At 42.6% G+C, this 23,818-nt stretch overlaps 1 protein-coding gene across 1 annotated transcript in view; it reads left to right on the top strand.

The window, feature by feature from the left end:
- Nucleotides 1-23,818, top strand: part of ADCY2 (adenylate cyclase 2) — a 426,140-nt gene that overhangs the window by 266,805 nt on the left and 135,517 nt on the right.

Raw genomic sequence — 23,818 nt, forward strand, 5'->3', positions numbered from 1 at the left:
TTCCCTAGCAGTTGGTCTTCCCTCTGTGTGCTTGCGTTTTTCCCTGGAACATAACTCTTACAAAACAGCTACCAAGGTAGCTGGTTACTTACTAGTCTCAGCTTCATGCCCCAGTTCCTCTGCATAGGCTAAGGACTCCTCAGAGACGGGTTGTGTTCTAGGCATCTGTTTGTCCTCGGTAGCTAGCGCTGTCCTGGAACTTGATGGGATAGTCCATTGTTTATCAGGAGGTGGATGGATAAAGAACGGTTAAGACTCATGCTTGGGTAAATAAAAGAGCATTCAGAGCATATGAGCAAATAAACTGTCTCACAAGCTGTCAGAAGGGGAGAGGATTACTGCAGCTACTTCCAGGCTTTTCCACTTTCCTGATGAGGGAAAGTGCAAGAGGAAACAAATAATAGGTGCCCCGGTGGGGATGACTGACACGTCATCTTCCTGTTCTTTCTTCAGTTCTGCCTTCAGTCTTCAGTATGTAGATGTTTTGCAAAGGTCACGTGTTCCACTGTCAAACCGTCAGAAAGTTTCAGGTTAAAGAGACCTCAGAACAGGAGCACCAGCATTCTTGGTACCTGTTCATCTGCTTCCAGACTCCAAAAGATATCTACATATTTTTTGAGTAACTGTTTCTCGGTATTTAACATGTGTGATTCATTGACTTTTCTTCATACTTTTAACATGACAATATTCCCTTCCAAGCTCATAAAATAACATGTCAAGACTTGTTCAGGAGTGAGAAGGCCATTCTCTCTATTAGAATGAATACATTCTACACTGATATGGGTAGCACAATGAAGTGACTACGGTATATGATAACAATTTTGTGTATCATCTTCCACTAACTAAAGTTAACTAAATTTGTATTGCCTTTAAGTAATTAAATCAATTAAAATGAAAGTATTCCATAGTTGTAAAGGCTATTGAAAGTGAAAGCAATGCTTATTTAAACTCCCTCCCTCTATTATGAAGACATTCTAAGCACTGATGGTATAGACATGGGGTCTGCTAATACAACGGTATCAGGGATGCAGAGATGTTGCCATGGTGATCCGGTGTGACTTCTCTAGAACAGTGACTTCTTCGTTGCTGACAGCCACCTGTCTGTGCCATTTCTTCAGTGAATGGGCTACTCTCCTGGAGAATAAGACAGGAAAAATGAATTGTATGGTCCCTCTAGATTTCAACACAAACAACTCCAGTGAAACATTAGTGAGGAGGAGAGGAAATATTTTTTCTACGATGTATGTGCTTCATTATTTAAGTTGTCTGAAACTATGGTGTGATGGTTAATTGTCAATTTGGGTAGGCCATTGTACCCAGATATTTGGTCAAAGACTAGATGTTTTTGTGAAGGTTATTTTTAAAATGAGATTAGCACTTAAATCAGTAAACTCTGAGTGAATCACATTACCCTCTATGATGCGAGTGAGCCTCATCCATTCAGCTGAAGGCCTGAAGAGAAAAAGACTGAAGTCTCCAAAGGAAGAAGGAATTCTGCCTCCAGGCTACCTTCAGACTTCTCATCTGCCCTATGGAATCTTAACTTGCCAGCTTCTGCAGTCACATGAGCCACTTTCCAAAAATAAATGTTCTCTCTCTCTCTGTCTCTCTCTCTCTCTCAATAGACAGACAGAAATGGACATATCCTATTTTTTCTGTTTTCTCTGGAGAACTGACTAATACACATGGGTACTTCAGAGATCACTAGAAATCAGAAGAATAACATGGAGAAGTTAAAAACAATAAGCACAAATTTGAAAATACCCATCTAGCAAACAAGAGTTTTTGTTTTTTAATATAAATACATTTATGTGGGGAAAAAATAATTGATATGAACAGAAAGGGTGTTTTTTTACTGGTGGAGAGAAAAGAGTATGGCATTACTTGTGTTATAGCTAGGACATTTGTCAGACAAAGGTTTTCTTGCCTTTCATCTCCCCATCATCTGAGATCAGCTTGGCATCAGAAGATGCCAGCTGCTCTGAAATTCCAACCCAAAGATGTGAAGTGTGATGACGATGTGATGTTGCCCAACAACTTGCTCAGTCTATACTAATTTTGGAATAGCCTGAAATCCACCATAGCTCCAGTCTTTACTAATTTAAGAGTAGCCTGGAATCCATGTCTACTCCACTATTTTCCTGAAACATCATTCTATATTGAAATGTGCCTGATTCTAACTGCACCCAGTATGAGGAGGCACAGCAGGCAGCCATCCTGGGCCCGGCAGTGGGAAGCAGTGCACCTTGAAAATATGGTGGGAATCACCTGAACTGCTGACACTTCAAAAAAGGAGGAAATGAACAGGAATTAGAGGGAATACACTGGTAGGAGCGAAAGGAATCAAGAGTGTAGATGAGCCAAGTTCAAATTCCAATAGAGTAAATAGCCAGGTAAAGCAGAGGGAATGTCTGTTCCCCTCTAAACTAATAAATACTTACCTGGGTCAAGAGGTGTTGAGAAGCCAGACAATCTAGGACTGTCCGGGTGTGTGGGTCTAAACAGAAGTTTCCAGATGGACATGGTGGGTCAGAGGGATGAGTTTGTACACAAAGCTCAGGAGACCATTCATGGAGAGAACTGCAAATCAAATGATATAGGGGAGGGTCTGGGTGTATTGGGGTCACAATGAGAGATGAGAATCCAGATCCCAGAAAACTTGGTATCCCAGGTCAAGGAATGTACATTTTACCATTCAGAGGGGTGGTTTTCAACTTATGTGGCCCTGGTTAGTGGGTCATGAAATCAATTCAGTGGGTTGCAATTTGCATTTTTAAGGAATAGACTAGAATAGAAAATGTCAGTGCATTTCATGTAAAAAAGGTAGTTTTGGTGGGGGGAACCAGTTGCTCCAGTTACATCTCTCTCTATTTATTATCAGTGTGTATGTGCACAGGGCTTTCTTCCAGTCCATCAGTCCTAATCACACAGGTCAAAAGCCACTGCTGCCAGCAATGGGGAACCACTGAAGAGTTTAAAGTTGCAAGAAGCAAGGTTAGCTTTTGCATTTAGAAAGATACTGTTGTTTCAGAGAGAAGACAGATCAAAGGGGTAGGGTTATGTAGAGGATGGCTTTGGGATACTGAAGCTCCACCACGCCCAGGCAATGTGAGCTTAGGTCATGTTCCTCAATGGTTCATGGGCATAGTAACCATTCCCAACAATGGGCTCTCTGCGTTTTTTATGTCCCAGCACTTGCTGCCTGGCACAGGGTAACCACTCCAGACAGATGAGTTGTTGCCAATATTATTTTTTCATTTACTTAATGTTTCAGGTTTTAATGGATTTATTTTCATGCATTGCCCAGTATATGAAAAACTGTATAATCAACCTAAAGATAGGCCATGTGGACTATGAGACCTGCAGACACTACATGGAGGCGTGGAATTGAGGGCCTTTTGGTGAAGGATGGTTGTGCCCCTCCCGCTTTTCACTCTGCTTCTTTCCAACCAGTTTGATTATTCCATGTCTACCTAGTTTAAGAGATTGTGATAAACCAAGTAGATGGGACTAAGCTCATGTCTCAAAATAACATCCATTTTCTCAACATTGATTGAGTGGGTATTTTGTGTAAAATATTTGATCATTAAAAAAATAATTGTTCACTGGGCATGTTGGCTCAAACCTGTAATCCCAGCACTTTGGGAGGCCGAGGTGGGCAGATCACCTGAAGTCGGGAATTCAAGACCAGCCTGGCCAACATGGCGAAACCCCGTCTCTACTAAAAAATACAAAATTAGCAGGGCGTGGTGGCACATGCCTGTAATCTCAGCTACTCAGGAGGCTGAGGCAGGAGAATCACTTGAACCCAGGAGGCAGAGATTGCGGTGAGTCTAGGTTTCCCCATTGCACTCCAGCCTGGGCAACAAGAGCTAAACTCTGTCTCAAAGAAATAATAATAATAATAATAATTGTTGTATTTATTTTTGTGACAAAATGTACATGGACTGAATGGCTTTATTCAACACCTATACTGCTATGCTATTATTTAACCTTATGACAGAAAACAAAAACTTCGTTTATATACTAGGAATATATGCTCAGTGGTACATGGAACATGTGTACACATGTGTGTTATAAAAGTCATCCCTAACCTTTTTGGCACTAGGATGCATTTTGTAGAAGACGAGTTTTCCACAGACTGGGGGAGAGGATGGTTTGGGGATGAAACTGTTCACCCTCAGATCATCAGTCATTAGAGTCTCATAAGGAGTATGCAACCAAGATCCTTACCATGCACGGTTTACTATAGGGTCCATGCTTCTGTGAGAATCTAATGCTGCCGCTGATCTGACAGCAGAGGCAGAGCTCAAGCTACAGTAATGTTCGCTCACGCACCACTCATCTCCTGCTGTGTGGCCCAGTTCCTAACAGGCCAGCCAGTCTTTGGCTTGGGGGTTGGAGATCCCTAGTCTAAAATGAACTCCATTGATCCCATATCTGCTATTCCATATCCCATGTGATAACTTTTCTAAGATTCCATCTGTGGGGAGTGCTTTATTTCTTCTTGATGAAATCAATCTTTAATGTGATTTTAATTATTTTACCGACAGATGTTAGGCAAGAGAGGAATTTTGCAACTAGAAATGATCATGAGCACTTCAATTCTTCAGCTATGAACAGCATGCCTATTTGTGTTTTAAATCCAGTCTTGCATCTTCTTTATTTGTATAACAAACATTAGAAAACATTTTGATTGATCTGGTTTTCAATGGAATCATATTATTAAAATTTTGCTTAAGATATGTGTCATAATGGGAGAAAAAGTTAAGGCATTTCCCAACTTTTTCAGCGGGTTATTTGGGGCATTTCACTACTAATTTTGGCAATTTCCCAAAGGCAAAATGCTACAAAATAAAATTCAGTAAAAAAGCAAATATATTCAGTGGTTTTTCTACTCAATGATCACTCATAGACAATGATGCTCGAGTGAGCATGGAATAGTCAATAGGGAAACGGAGGAGGATTTATGTTTAGTATTAATTACACAACTGAGAAATAGTTCTCTCCATCAAAGAGCTGCCTTGAAAACTTCTTATTGTTCACTGTGAGTGTGGTGGAGACATCCGTGACAGCATATGAATCAAACTAATTGTAACTCTTACTTGGTTATGAAAAAAAATGACATGTGCGTTCTTCTAAATTAAGTCTTTCTCACACAAATTACTGGTTGCCACCGTAAATCAAGCAACATGTGTTCTGAATTCTGACTGCTAGAGAATTAGCTATTGAGTGGGGAAATGAGATACTTTTGTTTGCAGCTACACCAAGTTGACTTTTTTTTTTTTTTTTTTTTGGCTTTATCTAAAAATACACTCCCCAGCTTCTACAGCAAGAAAGACATTCAGAGTGTTAGTCCAGCCCCTTCATTTTCAGGTGAGGAAAATGATGCCCAGGAAGGTTAGGAAGTGACCTAGAGTCTCATTCAAATGAGTGGGTGAGCTCGGACTTGAATTTCGATTTTCTGGTTTTGGTGCAGTGACTTTTGTGCTCTCTGATGGCTACCTCAGTAGCAAGCAGTCACCTAAATTCAGACTTGGCCAGGTCCCTGCGTAAGCCCATACTATCAGGACACAAGGAGGTGTTGTGGGGCGGGGTTTGATCGAGACTCTTGACTCCAAAGCTACCACACTCTCCTCAGCTGAGAACTCAGTGATCACTTGAAATTTATTATTTTCTAAAAGATCCATTTTATGGTTTTTATTGCAAGGTACAACATGTTAAGTAACCTGTGAGTGTCAGATTATGGAGATAATAGTAAAAATGCCCTTTGGATGAAGGATATAACCTTTATTGTCCTTAATTCAATTGTCAGTGACACTTCTAATGTGTCTGCAATGCCTTTAACTTTGACTTTTCAAGGGAACTTTCTCTATACTGGGAGTCATCAAACTACAGCCTGTGGGTCAAATCTGGCCTGCCTCCTGTTTTCATGTGGCCTGAGTACTAAGAATGGTTTTTATATTGTTAGATTATTCCTTTTTTTTTTTTTTTTAAGAGACAGGGTCTCACTCTATCACTCAGGCTAGGCTAGAGGGCAGTGGTACCACCATGGCTCACTACAGCCTCGACATCCTGGGCTTAAATGATCCTCCTGCCTCAGCCTCCCGAGTAGCTGGGATTACAGATGTGAGCTATCACTTCTGGCTGATGTTTTAAAAACTAAATATATGTATTTTATTACAAATGAAAATTATATGAAACTGGGTGTTTTTCATAAATCAAGTTTTATTGGAACACAGAGCCACACTCATTCATTTGCACATTGGCTATGGCTGCTTACAGGCTACAGTGGCAGAGTTGGGTAGTCATGGCAGAGAGGGCATGGTGCTCAAGGCCTGGACTATTCACTTGCGGCCCTTTTCAGGGGTGGTGTGCCAGCCCCTGCTCTGCTCCACCTGAATGGAGGCTCCATGTCCTGGGATGTCATCCCACAGTGCTGTGACTCTGCCTCTTTCCTCTGAGGCTGGAGACACTAGAGCATCCCCCACCTCACAGAGGCCATGCCTCCGTGGAAGGATCAGGAGTACAATCTCATGTAATTTTACTAACCAAGTTACTTCATCACATGCTTAAGCAAAACTGAATTTTATAGACTTACAATGGTTGGGTGCAGTGGCTCATGCCTAAAATCCCAGCACTTTGGGAGGCCAAGGCGGGTGGATCACTTGAGCTCAGGAGTTCAAGACCAGCCTGGGCAACATGGTGAAACCTTGTCTCTACCAAAAAAAAAATATATATATATATATATATGTGTGTGTGTGTGTGTGTGTGTGTGTGTGTGTATAAAAAAAAAATTAGCCAGGTGTTATGGAACATGTCTGTGGTCCCAGCATCTCAGGAGGCTGAGGCATGAGAATCACCTGAGCCCAGAGGTAGAGGTTGCATTAAGCTGAGATTAAGCCATTGCACTCCAGCCTGGGTAACAGAGTGAGACTCCATCTAAAAAAAAAAAACAAAACAAAACCTACAATGTGCACGAAACCTGATGTGATAGCTTCTGTTGAGCCAGCTTCTGCACCTCAGCACTGTGGGCATTGGAGTTGGGTACATCGTCAAGGTGGGGTCTGCCCTGTGCCCTGCAGGATGCATAGCTGCATCCCTGCCCTCTGCCCACTGGATGCAAGTAGCGTTTCTCCAGGCTCTGCCCAACATCCACTTGTGTGGGGAACAGAGTTGTCCTGGTTTCTACCACTGGCTTAGAGTGAGGCCCCGCAGGAAAGCCAATAGGGAAGAGGTGGGGGACAGGGGAAGCTGAGACCCTGACAATACGTAGTAGCCAGAGGCCTCAGCGGGGGCTTGGAGGTGAGATCGTGAAGGGCAGCCTCCAGGGCTGTTGTGTCTTGGAAACTGTTTCCATTCTTTTTGAGGCATATCTGTGAGGTCACTGGAATGTGTTCTGGGATTCCTACCCCCCAAGAAATGTACATTGTCAGGGTACCTAAGCACTCTTAGTCCTTTACACTCATGTGTCCAGTGGAAGACAATGATCAACTGAAAGATGAACGAGGAGGAAGGGCTGTTCCCTGGGTTCAGCCGCCTGCTAGCAGGGGCCCCAGAGGGTAGGGTCCAGTCTCTGTGTGTCTGTCTTCAGCTGTCCCTAGCTTCGGTGTCGAATTGACCCCCACTGCTCCCTCCTGGCCCCCACGGCATCACTTGTTGTGGTAGTGGTGGGGTTGTTTTCTGCTTCATGTGGGATCCAGTAGGCGACTCTCTAAAATAAGTCGTGCATCCTGTTTCCAGGCTCCTGGCCTTCACGTCTTACCCCTTTTCCCGCTGTATGGGAGGCTGGCGATTCAGTGGTTTGGGTGTGGGGTGGTTGCAGTTTGGGTATTTAGTGCTCCGTCTGCTTTATGGCGGGCAGACAGAAGTATTGGTGCTGGGAGGGCGCCCGCAGGAGAGCAGGGCTGGCTTTCTCCCCACGTTTGGTTGTGCCATTTCGAGTGTGTTCACCCCCTGGAGGGGAGCAGATCTCTTTCCATGGAGGACAAACTTGGGGTTCCATCCATTCCTCAGCCTGGAAGGCTTCATTTCTAACCAAGAGAAACTGTTCCATTTTATTCATTTTAAAAAAAAACTTTGTTTCCAACCACGCAATGATCTTCATCATCCTTAGGTCTGAAATTGAATATGGCTGTTAGTTGGCCCCACTTTGTGGGTATTCAGAAGAATTCTCTGACTTGGTCAGTTCTGAGCTGCTGCTTGGAGGGGTGGGGAGGGTTAAGAGTCAAGCACACCTCCATCTTATGTTCAGCTCTGGAATCTTCTTTCTCCTCTTGGCCACTGATTTTTGAAGTTTATAATACTGAGCCATGACCTTTTTTGTGTTGTGGCTGTAGTGGTGAAGGTCCTTTGTTGCATTGTAGAAATGTTGGTCTATTTTGTTAGGTATTGTGTAGGGAACTTCTGCCCAATCGTTTTAATATGACACTAATATTTGGCCACCCATATTATTTATGTCTTTATGGTTATCAAAAAATAGAACCATAATTATTGATCATTAAAAAACTGAAATAAACATCTAGAAGTGCAAAGAATGTGTAAATAAAATGCATTATTTCTGCGTGCCCTTCCCCCACCAAATGATTTGGAGGGCAACTGGGACGACCAATGTAAGTGAAAGAGTTAGAGAATAATTAAGTGACAAGAGGCCGTACTGACTATGAGCCATCGTAATTCAGAGAAAAGAAGGGTGCATGTAGGCTTGAATTTGTCAAAAGAGACTTTGTGCCCATCGAGGCTAACATTTGAAGGTTTTCTGCAAACTGGGCACTTTCCCGTTGTAAATATTAATTCCTTTAACCCTGCAACGGCTACCATTGTGGGGCAAGAGCAGATTTTAAAGGAGAAGTAAGAACAAAACCAAACAAAATATAACAGGAGAGAATGAACAGGGAAGAATCCTGTTCATTCACAGCCACAACTCTCTAGAATGTTAATGAAATGGCGGGCAGGTGTGTAGGTAGGACTGGATCCAATTATGAACTTCGTGGACATGTTTAGGCTTGAAGTTATTTTAGCAGTAGTAGAGGACACCAGTGAGTTTACTGGGTAATTGATATTGTTATATTGGTGTTGGTATTATGTTGATAATGTTAGCAAAGTAAGACTAGCAAGTGTCTAGTTTTCCTGATAAAGAACATTTAGCTACAGTAGAACATTTGTGAATTCTAGTATTTATTATATGATGTTTTTGAAATAATTACTCTGAAAGTTAATAGATACTTCTGTTTTACTTTTCAGATGTGTTACTTTAAAACAAGCTACTCTATTCTGTAGCTTTGCAGTATTGGGTAAATGATGAGTGAGGATCAGATATTTGATGTGAGTTTCAGTTTTGAATCCAGGTTGCATAAAAAGCCTGAGATTCATCTACTGAATTGAGAGTTTTGAACATTTCTTTTAAGGATCTTCTGCTCTGTCATAATTGCATATATCATATGCAAAGAACATCTTGCTACGGGTAGTGGTGTGGTATGCTTTTATCAGCTAGCTAAAAAGTATTTTAGTAAAATCACTAAATAGAGAATCACTAAATAGAGAACAGAACAGTCCCAGATATTTCAATGGATCACCTAAGAATGAATCATGAAATATACCTAAACGTTGTTTCATTAATTTTCTCCTTTCTTTGTTCAGAATTGTTTATTACATCTTCTCAAACCTGTCTAATTTTTGTTTACTTTTATTTTCTTGACAAAACGTCAACATGAATTTCAAAAAAAAAAAAAAACCACTTTCTGAGATAATTCATATGGATTTACCTCTAGAACAGTCTTAAAATAAACTGAAAGTGAGTCACTGCATTTGTAGACAGCTGCTTCATTTCCATTGTCTGTCTTGTTTGTTTTAAGGCATTTCTAAGAATTTATGCCAAGTGTTAATTTGAGGTAGAAGCCACAGTGTGAGCTGAGTGATAGTAATTTGTGTATTCACCCTATGACCTCTCAGGAGGACCAATCCTTCTATGTCTTATCCTGTGGAGTTTCAGTCCAGCCTTGGCCATATGTTTGGACGAGAATGAACAGAAGAGAAATATATTGAATATGTAACTGGACACAAGGTGAATTCACAGAAATTCAAACTGGAATTTAGGTAACTGAAACTGGACTTGAAGCTGGAGTTTTTGTATTGCCTTTTCTCAGGGCCCCTTACAGAGAGGACCTGAGCCCCCAGATTCACTGTAGAAATTATTTAACCCAGCTGGGTGCGGTGGCTCACGCCTGTAATCCCTGCAGTTTGGGAGGCCGAGACAGGTGGATCACCCGGGGTCAGGAGTTCGAGACCAGACTGGCCAACATGGTGAAACCTCATCTCTACTAAAAATACAAAAAATTAGCCAGGCTTGGCACGGGCCTGTAATCTCAGCTATTCAGGAAGCTGAGGGAGGAGAATCTCTTGAATGCAGGAGGTGGAGGCTGCAGTGAGCCGAGATCATGCCACTGAACTCCAGTCTGAGCAACAAAAGCAAAACTCCATCTAAAAAACACAAAAGCAAACAAACAACAAAAAAGAGAAATTACTTAACCCTTGGCTCCACCAAGCCTTCGGACCCTTGAATGTGGGAGGAGCCTGTCATCCAAGCTGTGGCAGATGGAAAACATGATTGAATCTGGGAGGGCCTGGGACTTGCGTTGACTCACAGGAAATGGGGTAGTGACTGTGAATTCTGGAATCCAGACCTTATGAGCTCTTGAAGATCGTCTCTCATTTTCTAGGACTGCTGCCCTGAGTACACCATTAGGGAAGCCAGTCCAGCCTGGCAGAGAATGAGCCTCCACATGGAGAAGACCCAAAGTCCCAGCCCATGGCCAGCAGCAACAGCCAGAAAGACGTGTCACTGGGGCCACCTTGTAGGGTCAGCCCACCCTCGAGCTGAGCACAGTCATAAGATTGTCGACGGTAAAACCAGGAGGACGCAGTGCCCAGTCACCCAGCCCACTGAGTCAGGAGAAACCATCCATCATTGTTGTTCCAAACCACTAGTTTTGAGATGATTTGTTTTGCAGCAATAGATGATTGAAATATTAATGCTTCCTAAACCAAGCCAGGCTTGAGCTCAAGTCAGCGTGGGTGCATAGCTGGTGAGAATAACACATTATTTTCCTTAGAAATCTCTGCATACGATTTAATATTTTATCAGACTCAGCTTTACACACGTCAGTTTAGTGCTGTTAAAAATCTGTTTACTGTTTGATAAATATTTTTGTTGGCATGACAAAGCTGAAAATTCCTAAGTTTATATATACTCATGTAGTTATTCAAATTAATCAATAAATATTTTTTAATGTAATATAGCATTTTCTCATTAGCCATGACTTCCATTTCCATGCTGATCTTGATTTCTGTTTCCTGGCAGAAAACTTGCCTTCTTTTCACTTTGGCAGGGCTGCCGTTTATAAGTTATTCATTCCCTTTTTGGCTCTTCCACACTGCATTCTGGGCCACATGTCTTCCGTCATGGCGTGTAGCTGGAGTCAGCCACGGGAGGAGCCTTCAACAACGTCATTAACGTGAGCGCTTGGACTTGTACCTGCAGAATAACAAAAAGGAGAATGTTGCTTCATCAGCCCTAGAAAGATCAGATATTAGAAGATCTTTGAGAAACACATAGGAAAGAATTGAAATACTTTTCCTTCTCTGCAGTTCCCCTGAAAATCTATGTGTGCATGTCAATAATGCATATTGTGATAAAATTAAAAGAGAGAGATGTAACACACGCATAATATATATAACATGTACATATATTTATATATATCTTCCAATCATTTCTTCTAATTGAGAAAACACGTGGGTGTTTAACAGTAACCAAAAATAGAATTCAAGGCGTATTTACTTTTCTGCTGCCACCCTCAAGGATGTCTTACCATTTCCTCCTGACACCTTATTGAATGGGAGACACCTAGAACTGAAAGGGACAGCAATAATGTACCTCATCATTTCTCAGGCGAAAGGCCAAGAGGTTATGTAATTTACCCATTGTCCACTTATAGAGTGACAGAGCTGAGGCCAGAATGTTCTCCTGGTTTCTGTCATTGAAAAGTCAGATTATTTAATGGGTTTCTCAGTGAAAATCTTATTCCGTGTCCTCACTCATAAGTGGGAATTGAACAATGAGAACATTTGGACACAGGAAGGGGAATATCACACACTGGGACCTGTCGTGGGGTGGAGGGAGGGAGGGAGGGATAGCATTAGGAGATATACCTAATGTAAATGATGAGTTAATGGGTGCAGCACACCAACATGGCACATGTATACATATGTAACAAACCTGCACATTGTGCACATGTACCCTAGAACTTAAAGTATAATAAAAAGAGAAAAATTAGCTACAGAAAAAAAAGAAAGAACCCCCCCCCCCCAAAAAAAAGAAAATCTATTCAAAATGTAAAATGAGGCATTCGGTCACACAATCATGCATTCACTCCTCTATCCATCCCATAAATGTTTATTGTGTATGTGTCTGCCTATGCCAGGCAATGGCCTCTGTGTTCTGTACTGGGAACAAAATATTGAAGAAGGCACAGGCTGGGCTCACTAACACTTATGCTTGAAGTAAACAGATGACTTTGGCAGAGGTCAGGGGCCATTAGCAGGGTGAATGTTGACGGCTCACACAGCACACAGCACCTAGCCTAGCTGTGGGTGGGAGGGCGTGCAGGATGGCTCTTAGGGAGGAGGTGGTTGAAAGCTTGCCTGGAGAATTGGTGGGGATAGCCTTAGCAAAGGAATGGATGGAAATGATGTGATGGAATCAGCCATCCAAGTCCCAGGGGGAGCGTGCTCCAGTGCGGGTCTGAGGCTGCAGGTGATTCAGAAGAGCTGGGTTGCAGGGTCAAAGAAAGGAAGAGGAGGAAATAAAGAGGGTGGGATGCCTGGGGCCTATCATATCTCGTAATATACTGCAGGGCTTTGGCCTTGTCCCAGGTGTTAGAAGCCTTCAGAGCTGGAGCAGAGCTTATTTGACTACTTCCCATTTTAGAAAGAAGAGAAGGTGAGGGAAAAGGAGGACTGGAGGAAGGAAACCAGTTAGGAGGTGATTCTCTGGGTGACAGTGGTTGTTGAGAACTGGGCAGAGCAGTAGGCTGAGGAAGGGGCAGGTTCTGAAGTGTGAAAGACAGGAGCCTGCCTCACTGGATGTGGACTGGTAAGAAGGGAAGAACAGTCAGGTATGAAAGCAGGTTTCTGCATGGGCAGCTAGGCGCATGGGCAGATATTGACTGCACTAAGATTACAAACAGAGGGACAGCTTTTGGAGGGAAGGTGACAGTTTCCATTTGCAAACAGCTGCATTTGAGTTCTCTGCAGGTGACAGGGAACAATGGATTGTCTCCCAGTATTCGTTCTCTTCTTCCTCCGTTGTAAGACGATCTCTGTGACTGGGTACGTCTCACCCAAAATAGAGACATGTCACTGCATCCCTTAGAGTTGTGTATAGCTAATGGCATGTGAGAAGTGATGGTGTACCTCCTAGTGATGTCCTGGAGAGGTGCCATTCTGGAATGGCAGGGGCAAGACAACAATGAAAGTGATGGGGCCACAGAGTCCAAGGTGGAGAGGAACAGAGGTAAATGAAGGGGAAGAGTATGGGAGAAAGTAGTCAGGTTAAAACTCCAGAGGAGAAGTCTTATATTTAGAGGAATGATTCTCAACCAGAGGAAGACTGTTACCCCCCAGGAAACAGTTGTCAATGCTTGTGAGCAGTCTGGATTGTCATAAAATGGGTTGGGGGTCTTGCTGACATCTAGTGGGTAGAGAGTACTAAAGTCTAGTCTACGTCTCAGTCTATTGGACAGATGCTGCTAAACATCCTGCAGTGTGCACGTCAGCCCCCCACAGCAAAAAGCCATGTCGCTCAAAATGCCAATAGTGCTGGGGGTGAGAAACCATGGCTTAGAGTATAGGCAGACATGGTACATGTGTGCAGTGAACTTGCAAGTCATTAGGGAATGGCAAGGACTGTGGTAAACTGTACGGTGCATGACCTATCTGAAGGGGTTCAAATTCTTTAAACATGTACACATAACTATGCACTCTGCAAGCTAATCAGAGTACATCTGCCTGACCAGGCTCAGCCCACAGGCTGCCAGTTGCCTTTCTCTGGACTTAAAAATTTTGATGAATCTTAAGAACTTACACACTCGGATTCAATAAGCGAGTGGGAAAACACACCCAGTCAAGGTTTCCTAATGCATTATATGTATAAAGTAAACTTGAGTTTTCATCCTATGTAACTTGCAAGGAAATCCATTATATGATTGATTTCTTAAATTCTGTAAGCTGTAAGCCATGGTTTATTTTTGTCAGGTAGTGGGGCACATGAGAGCCTGCTTTTAGCTAATATTTGATGTGATTTTCTCCAAAGACAAAGCTGTTGGTGAAGCTTAGAAGGAAGAGTCCCTGAAAGAAAATCTGCATTCTAATTACTAAGAATGCATTTTCTAAAGACAAAGAGAAAGCTTAAAAAATACCATGTGCCAGCAACATAGGTACACAAATAAGATATGTATGTGTAGAAAACTGATAGCCAAGTGAGCCACAGCAGAAGAGCACCTTTATTTTTCAGTTTGAGCCTCAGTCATTGAGTTACATTTAATAAAATTCCAGGATCATGACAGGCTTTCAGCTTTCTGGTGTGATGACTTCCTTGCAGTTGCCTTTTGCATCTTTAATCCTTATCTGAAGAAGCTCAGAACATTGCCTCGTGAGCAGAGTAAGAATTAGAACAGTTCTGCAGCCTTTCTTTCCTTGCTTACTATTCTTTCCTGAAAAGTTGTTATACAGAAATGACACGTGCGTCTTTTGTTATCAGCTACATCAGTGCCCACAGGGGCAATTAGTGTTTGAAGACAGGCACAATATTTAAAGGCTGTTATCTGCTGGGTTGTATCTTTGGAGGCTTTTCTGTGGGAGCGGGCATGGAGCACTTAATTTACCAGAACGAGTATGCAGAGATGTGGACATCGGCGGGAGTGTCCTAGACTCACCTTCCTAAGCATCCACAGCAGAAAATGTATGTGACCACTTCAGGATTCAGTCATGTGTTCGAGAGAGGAATGCAGTGCAGTTTTTTCCAGAAATCTCCCCAGTTGACAATATTTTCAAAGGAAGCCTTTGGATATTGGCTACAATTTTGCTCTGGGCTCCAACTCTCACCCAGGGGGTGCTCCCAGCCTGGATTGGGCTTGGCTTGGTGGGGAGAGATTGGGAGTCTGCCGACAGTGTGGGATACTTGTGGTACTCTTCCCCAAGAGCAGGTGTGCTTTGGGGTTCAAATCTCCGACTTCAAAGCTGTTAAAAAAAAAAAAAGCGTCATTGTCCCCACTGAAATGAAAGAGAATCAGTCATGCCCTAAGACACTTCAGTATGGAACAATTGCTCTCCTGTCCGCAGCTGAAGCTATGTTATTTATTCTTGTGCCTATTTATGTATTGTCTCTTTTTCCTGGGTACAGTTTAGCAAACTGGTTAAGAGCAATTAACCACTAACTACTTTCCTCCCACTGGTTCTAATCCCAACTCCACCACCTTCTTACTTTGGGTTGTTTAGGAAGCCATGCAACCTATTTGGTCTCCAATTTCTTCTTCATAGAAATGGGAGAAATAATAATATCTACGTTATTAAGTGCTGAGAGAATTAAGCAAGACAATACTTACAAATTGTTTAGACCTGGAACTGACACGTGGAAAGTGGTTGATAAATATTTGTTGAGTGGAAGAAAGAACATTGAATTAAGAGCCCAGTGTCTGCATGCAAGTAGAGCAGTTCTAAAATTGCCTGGGAATAATAGGAGATGGTGCATTTCCGTGCAAAAGAAGAGACCTGTTTTTTTTCATTCAACAACTTTGAACGCTACAAACATGAGTTTATAGACCTCCTTTAAGGTGAAAGTTAGCAGAGCTATTTCAGGTCTGGTCTCCGCTTCCATGACTTTGCCCCCTTCTGTGGCTCATCCTCACCACTTCAAGCTTCTCTTACACTCATGATGGTTTTATAAATCTGAGCTTCTAAGCTTGGCAGCACAGCCTACTCCAAAGGAGAGCCATGAATGTGGGAGGAGCCTGTCATCCACGCTGTGTTGCTCTTCACGATTGAATCTGGGAGGGGCTGACTGTCAAGGGTGAAGGGAGGTGAGCCCAGAGTCTCAGCATCATCAGGGAGGGAGCTGGAGTCTGTGCCCCTCGGGACAGACGATAGTGTTCCTTTTCTTATGCTTTTCAGAGGAGCCTCACTGCCTCCCTGAGTTTGGGATGGTGATGCCGATGCCGTGCTGCCAGCATTCTTAAGGATGGGAACCAGCCTGGCTGATTAATCCCTGTTACTTTTGCATCCAATGAGAATTATAACTTTGACTAGAGAATATAGACAACAATAATTTGCATGTAGGATAACATCTGCCACCAAGTAGAATGAGTAAATTCTCATGACTCCAGGTTTTAGTTTGAGAAAATCTTTTAGAGGCATGACGTCTGGTTTTTATTTTGGAGGAAGAAATGCACAGTGGTACAAAGTTGTCCCATACTTGCTGGGATCATTCCTGCTCTGTGTAATTCTGACACCACTGAAACGACCACATTCTCAGCCTTTTCTTCCATGGACTGCAAGGCAGACCAGCGGGGGTTACCAGTGTGGGCTTCAAAGTCATGAGGTCCCTGCCCTGAAGACTCCTCACAGGTGGAATGGCCTTGCCAAGGCTCAACTTTCTCTTACTCGAAGTGAGGGAGAAGAATCAGCACTTCACTGAACTTTCCTCTGGAAAGAGGAGCTTTCCAGAACTTTTGCCCTGAAGCTACAGCTTGTGAGTGCAGCACGTGAGCGAGTGAGTGGCCTCTCCCCAGGTCAGAGCAGCTGAGAAAATCCGCAGCACTCAGGGACAGAGGACATAGATTGATGTGCACATCTTTGCATGGAGTTGCATCTGTCCAATAGCTAGTGTAGGCGGTGATAAAAATGGCTCCCAAACCAAAGTGGCTGACAACAATAGTGGTTTCTCACTTGTATTTGTCCACTATAGGGGGACTGCCACTTTGCACCATGAATGGGACCCAGGCTCAGAGTCACCATCTGTGACACGGCTGGTCCCAAAGAAGAGGGAAAGGAAAGCATGGTGAGGCCCACAGCGGCTCCTGAAGCTTTTGTTAGAAGGAGCACATATCACTGCTACTCACATGTCACTGGTCCTACCAAGGTTCATTGCCTCCCAGGGGCACAGGAGGGAGGGGCAACACATTTCAGAACAATAGTCCAGTCCACTGCAAGTGTAGTGTGTACATAACTGCATCATGTATCTGTCATCTGTAGCATGGAGTTGCTCTGAGGGATTGCATTTGAACATAAAAAATATTCCATTTTGCTCCTTGGGACCTTTCGTCAAATCGATACCAATGTGCTGCCTCTTTTTCCTTCTTCTTCTCATCTCCTTCTGTCAATGATATCTCCACCTTGTCCTCCTCAGAAGAAGAAATCCAAAGGCTGGCGCCACCACCTGCCTGGCCGTCTGTACCTTATGTTGAGGGATTTTGGCCAATGCCCAGGAGCATGGTCTGTCTTCACCCATTCTCTCCCCAGCATACCTCCACTGGCACTGCCCAGGTCAGGCTGGATGGCGTTGCTTACCTGTGGATGGATACTCTTTGAGAGGCAGGTCCAATCAGACTTGGCCCCCTTCTGGAGCATTTTGCTTTTTCACTTTATGGTGTGTGAGTGTGGCGGTCTTGTTTGCAGGACGAGATTCCCCTTTGGGTGATTTTCTCACACTGGTGCTGAGCTGTGCTTGCTCAGGCTTTGCAGCTGCACCAGCCTGCAGGGCTGACTTGGGTGCTGGTGCACCACGAGGTGCCCTGTGCCTACCCCTGGGAGCACAGCTGCAGCTCTCATCTGAGGACTTGCATAGACTCTTATCCAAGGATTGAATATTTTTCCACCTTTTGAATGATTCTCATTTCCCTAGAGGCTCTATTTTAGAGAATTGAATTGACCGTTGATGATAAACAGTTGCAGTTTAGAAATACCAATTTACTGTCATCAGTAACCGTAGACATACTTTATAATTTGACTTGATTAGCACTTTCTTCTCTGTTAACTGAAGAGTCATCCCGTGTGAGTGATAATTTCATTCTTTCCACCATCTTTTAACAGTATACTCTACAAATGTTCTGATCATCTCCTTGAACCTGCAAATCCAGCTGGATAGAAACAGCTGGCTGTGAAGCTGGAAGATGAGTTCCATCCAGTCTCAACTCGCAGGTGATGACCACCTGCCTTCACTCCCTCAGAGCCACATCTATGTCTGTTGTGCCTTTTTAAAATTTTTTGTCAAAACATGTATAAATCTGAATGATATTGTATGTGACCAGGGTTTGTTAAGTGAGAAAATAAGATATGTATGCAAGGAAAGCACTTGCTGTCTTATGAAAGGGGCACCTGATTTGCTGAAGTGCGTAGTGATTTTAATTTGCACAAAGCATTCCAGTTTTCCGGGCTGTGAAAGAAGCAGGTTGACTTTCCCTCTGCACACAGATATGAAAACACTGCTCTTTAAAGTCGCTCCTCAGTCATCTCAGCCCTTCTTCATCCTCCTCCCACAAGTCAGAGACACTGCAAGGAACAGACAGCCCAGACTCAGCCTCCTCCCTGGGTGCTTGTTCTGGATCCCACTTGGAGTCTCCTTGCCCTCAGGCCATCTGGACTTGCAGTCTTCACCACCGGGTGGGGATTTGAGCACTTGAGTTCTTTCCTCTGTGTGGGGCTAGTGGTTGGGCACTCGGGTGCAGCAGGATGTAGTCGTCTCTAAGACAGTGGAAGGTAAGTTCTAGAAAGGGCCCCCCATGGTTCTTTGAAGGGCTGTGCTCTTACATGGACATGGAGGCCTTCAACTCCGTAGCCAACAGACCTGTTTTCCAGATGACCAAGCTGGGCCCCAAAGGCTGACTGATTTCGTTGAGGTAGCAGAGAAAGGGCGGAATCCCATCTTCTCCTACTTCAGAGCTATTTCTACTGCGACGCCTTCTACTCTCCATCCCATGTGAATATGATGACCAATTTTTTTTTTTTTTAAGTCAAAGAAAGATAAAGCAAGACCTTTCAAATAGTAAGAGTTTTAATTGATTGATGTGAAGCAAAAATTCTACTGAGGGACCTAAGAGAAAAAGCTAAATTTTGTAACGGGAAACAGCGGCAGTAGCAGTTGTTGGGAGAACAGGGAGGTGGAGGCTGAGGCGGGAGGAGGACCATTATTGTCTGAGACTTGGAGACGTGGAGCCTGCTGCAAGGGCAGATGTGTGACAGGAGCTGGGGGAGGTGCTATTGTCCTCTATTTCTGTCACCTGTTTTCTCAGGACAGCATAGGCAGCATTTCATGTTGATGGACAACCAGCTTTTTGATACTGCAGGACATTATGAAATGACTTCTGTTTCCTAAGTACGTGGATAACGGAGCCACAAGTGGCCTAATGGCTGCTTAGGGATCTGGTGTTTGTCCACTCTGTTAACTTCTTTCTTTTAGAAGGAGAAAAACTTACAACATCTTTTCTGTTTATCCCATTGATTTAGCATCCTGATGTAATTGAAATTGCATTTAAAATAAGAATTAAAAGAGAAAAACTTAAAGATTCATATGAAAGGAGTGTTTCATTGTTATCCTCCCTTCTGGAAAGTAAAACAGCTTTACGTATCTATTCCATGCATGGTTTATTGAAGGGACAGGGTATAATATGTTTTACTATATCTTTGCTCAAAATTTAAGTACAAATCTTCTTTGCTTCAATTGGATTTTCCTACCAATCGAAATAGTCTAAAAAAAGACGTCAAATATAGTTACAATCTCTGCCTTGCTTCATTAGTTTAGAAACACTTCAGAGCTCAGATTGTTCTGAACTTTGATCACTAGTACATTGAAATTTACTAAATTAACTCTGCATCTCTTTTATCAGACACAATTTAAAAGAACAAGTTCTAAGAAAAATATATTGTTAGTGAATAATAATTGGAGGTTTAACAAAGGGATGTGTTAAATGAAATCCCCAAATCAAGGGCAAGTTATTAATCAGATAACCTTTGAATATGCCAGAATTAGACAAATTCTCAGTAGTTGCATGAGCTTTACTAGAAAGAGAAAGTAATAACCAGTGTGCATCAGTCAGTTTAATTACAACTTAATTTTTCAAAAGTATCCCTAAGGAATTTCTCCAAAAAACTTGGGAAAATAATGTAGCTAAGTTATACCCAGTATATTAAGCACTTAAGTGTGTGTGTTCCTTTCAGAAAATTTGGCAGGGCACACATCTACGTTCGCAAAAAGCTAAAATATTAATGGAAGTATTAACATTGTCAGATTTTACAAATTGGATTGAAATTTATCATGTGTGCCATAATAGTGGGCTTTTCCTTCAGATCAGAACATTTTTAATGGGGAGAAAGACAAATTTAAAGGAAGGAGTCTTGCTTCACCACTTTTGAGCTCAGGCTTTTTTTGGCAACTCATTCAATTGCCCAGCACTGTGATCACCTAGAGGGCACGGGCACACTCAAAGCATGGACACTGAGCTGTCGCCAGGTCCAGTGCTATCTACCAGCCACCAGTGGTGCCAGCATTGAATGATGGGGGGAAGGCTTGAGCTCTTTTATTTGGCTGGTTGGCAGTTACCAGCATCTTCATTTCAGTCTAAATTCACATGGATTCTTGAACACTTCCAACAAAACAAAAAAATTCTTGTTTTGTACAACATATGAAGTTTACTTTCTATATTTTTTAAACCACCTATTAAAAGTCAGTCATCCTTCTACATTTGGGTCTAAAATAAAGATTTTAACTTACATTTGGTTGTTAAATGAGGCTCTGGGTGTGGAAAAGGATTACTATATTTGATTCTCTTTTTTTGATCATAGAATCTGTATCTTTCAGGAAGGACCGGCTCTGTGTGATTTGGGGCTTAGCATAATCTTATTACAGAATATAGGAGGAGGAGAGATGATGCTTGGAAATATCTGTTAGGTTTACCACAAGCAGATCCTAAGACAAGGGTCTGGGTACAGTAACTTAGTTGGGAAGTGGTTCTCTTTAGCAGGGTGAGGGCGTGGGACCATGAGGTCAGCTCCCTCCAAAGAGGGAAGTCAGCTCGTCAAAGGGGCTGATGATGGAAGCAGGGCTCAGTCTTGCCTGGGATTCTCTGAGGGATGTACCGACCATGCTCAGATTTCCCACTGAGGGATGTTGATGCAAAAGCTGGAGTATTTATTCATCAGCTACCTCTTCATTAGCGGACACACAGGAAACCATACATTCAGGAAGGAACAATCTACAGTGACCCCCAAGCAAGGAAGAAGGGAAATGAGTAGGGTATTGACAGCCTCGGCTATAAGAAGCATAGCTAGAAACTCATGTAAACACTGGGAATGTCGACTGTTTTAAATTCAATGGAAGATGGTATTGAATCCACGTACACACAGGTTATCATCATAAGCTCTGCTAATGGAGAGTTATGTACACTGAGCGCCTGTGGCTTGGTGCATTTCATTTTGTCTCAGCCCTTGACTCATCACCCATCAGAAAGAGTACAAAATGGGTTTAAACCTAATCAAGCCAATCTTAAGACATCTCTGTAGATGAACAGATTCTACTGGAATTTCTGAATAGATAGCCTAGATCCAGACCCATAATTATTTATAGTCTACATGTTAATATTCCTTATCACTGCTCTAGAAATAACATTTGTTTTCAACATCTACGTGCTTTGATTATGACAGATTCAATGGGAAACCTCAAAGCCACATGCCTCCCTTCTCCCATCAGGGGCTCCTCTGTTCATGTCTGAGAATATGACCAGACAGGTCTCCTGATTTTTTTTTTTTTTTTTTTTGAGACAGAGTCTTGCTCTGTTGCCCAGGCTGGAATGCAGTGGCACAATCTTGGCTCACTGCAACCTCTGCCTCCCAGATTCAAGCGATTCTCCTGCTTCAGCCTCTGGAGTAGCTGGGACTACAGGTACCTGCCACCATGCCCAGCCAATTTTCGAAAACATTTTTAGTAGAGACAGGGTTTCACCATGTTGGCCAGGCTGGTCTCGAACTCCTGACCTCAGGTGATCTGCCCTCATCAGCCTCCCAAAGTGCTGGGACTACAGGTGTCAGTCACCATGACTGATCCAAGGTCTCTGATGTTTGTGGATAGAAATTTCACACTTTCCTCACCAGCTTTCCTCTATTGGTGTGAATAGACTTTGGACATTATAATTCCTTTGTATGTAAAATTTTGGCCTCACTCCAATTATTCCATCTATTACTCAATAAACAGAAAGAATAGGAAGTGACCACCCACAGGGTGCCTCACTGTACTGTACGCTCAGGACCTGCAGAAATGGAATTCAGTGGAGGCAATACTAGCAGAACTCAACCCCTAAAATTTATAGGACAACTTCTATCTGCTAAACACTGCCATGGGTAATCAAACTTGTTTGATTACCTTTGGAGTTTCCCAAAGGTCTAACAATTTCATGAGTCACAGAGGCCAAAGCATAGAGAAATTGAAGACAAGTGGCAAGTTTATGCATTTGGGGGATGAGTAGCCAAATGTGAGTAGATGACAGAGTAGTTCTTTATATCAAAATGATGAAAGCTAGCAATTGAAGTGCCATTAACTTAGAACAAACCCCTTGGTTTTTTCAAGTGGGCTCTGAGAAGAGAGTGGGATCAGGCCATGCCCTTTCAAAAGCGCTAATGGTAAATCAAAGAAGAATGTGACAGGGTCTCTGGTATCATATCATTCATAACCAAGGCTTCAACACACAGTGCACTTGCTGTCAGATGAGATTAGACAGACAGGGTGGTGTTTGGAAGAAGCTTAATGCCTGACTCTTGGGAAACAGAAGGGCAACCAAAGCAGAGAGTCTCTGCATCCTTCTTTAATTTACCATTAGTGCTTTTCAAAGGGCATGGCATTTATTGGTCAAAGATGGATACTTTCTGAATAAGTGAATGAATGAATGAACAAATGATCAATGCTCAGTTATGCCAGTACATGGAGAAACTACCTACTATACACTGAGGTTCCCCCATGGGTACATACTGTGTCTTCTGTTGCCTTTGCACTTGTCTTTCCTTGGAGGGATGAGCCGGGGGCAGGATTATCCCATCTGCATCAGAATGCACTCCTGGCCCACCCTCAGCTCTCTCAGGGGAATTTTCCAACAGCCACCCAAGCGATGTGCACTAGGAGTGGACAAAGAGATTGACACCTGGCCCTGTGAACCTGAAAGCAAATCCAAGCTTCCCCTCCTCCCCTAATCCCTCATCAGCTTGCCAAAAAAAGAAAAAGAGAAAGAGAGACAATGTGATAGATAAAGATGTCATAGATAAAGTGTTTCATTGAACAAATATTTGTTTATCAACTTGAATATCAGTTGCCAAACTCTACAATAGCTAAAGAATATGGTGCTTTCTAAAATGGATTAACATTAAAATACTCCAGGATGGATGTACGTCCTGAAGATTCCCCTTCTGTTAGACTTTTTCTCCAAAAACTATTGTGTATTTTCACTGAGGAGAATGAGAAAATGCCACTCTAACTAAAATAAGTTTATGTTAAAATGAGTATAGTATTGTTTACTAATATTTACTGTTTTCTGAACTTACTGAATATAAAGACCAAAAATACTCAAAAAGCTCATATGTTATCATTTCCTGGTGTTCCACCTGTAGTTTCTTATGGATGACATTTTACAGAAGCTAACACTTCTGACTCCATTTTTATAATAGCTTAGAATTACTAAAGAGGATTGGGTGTTTATCATAGAGGAAATGAAATCTTTGAAAGTATTTA

The sequence above is a fragment of the Macaca mulatta genome, chromosome 6 (assembly GCF_049350105.2).
Source record: "Macaca mulatta isolate MMU2019108-1 chromosome 6, T2T-MMU8v2.0, whole genome shotgun sequence".
NCBI classification, from domain to species: domain Eukaryota; kingdom Metazoa; phylum Chordata; class Mammalia; order Primates; family Cercopithecidae; genus Macaca; species Macaca mulatta.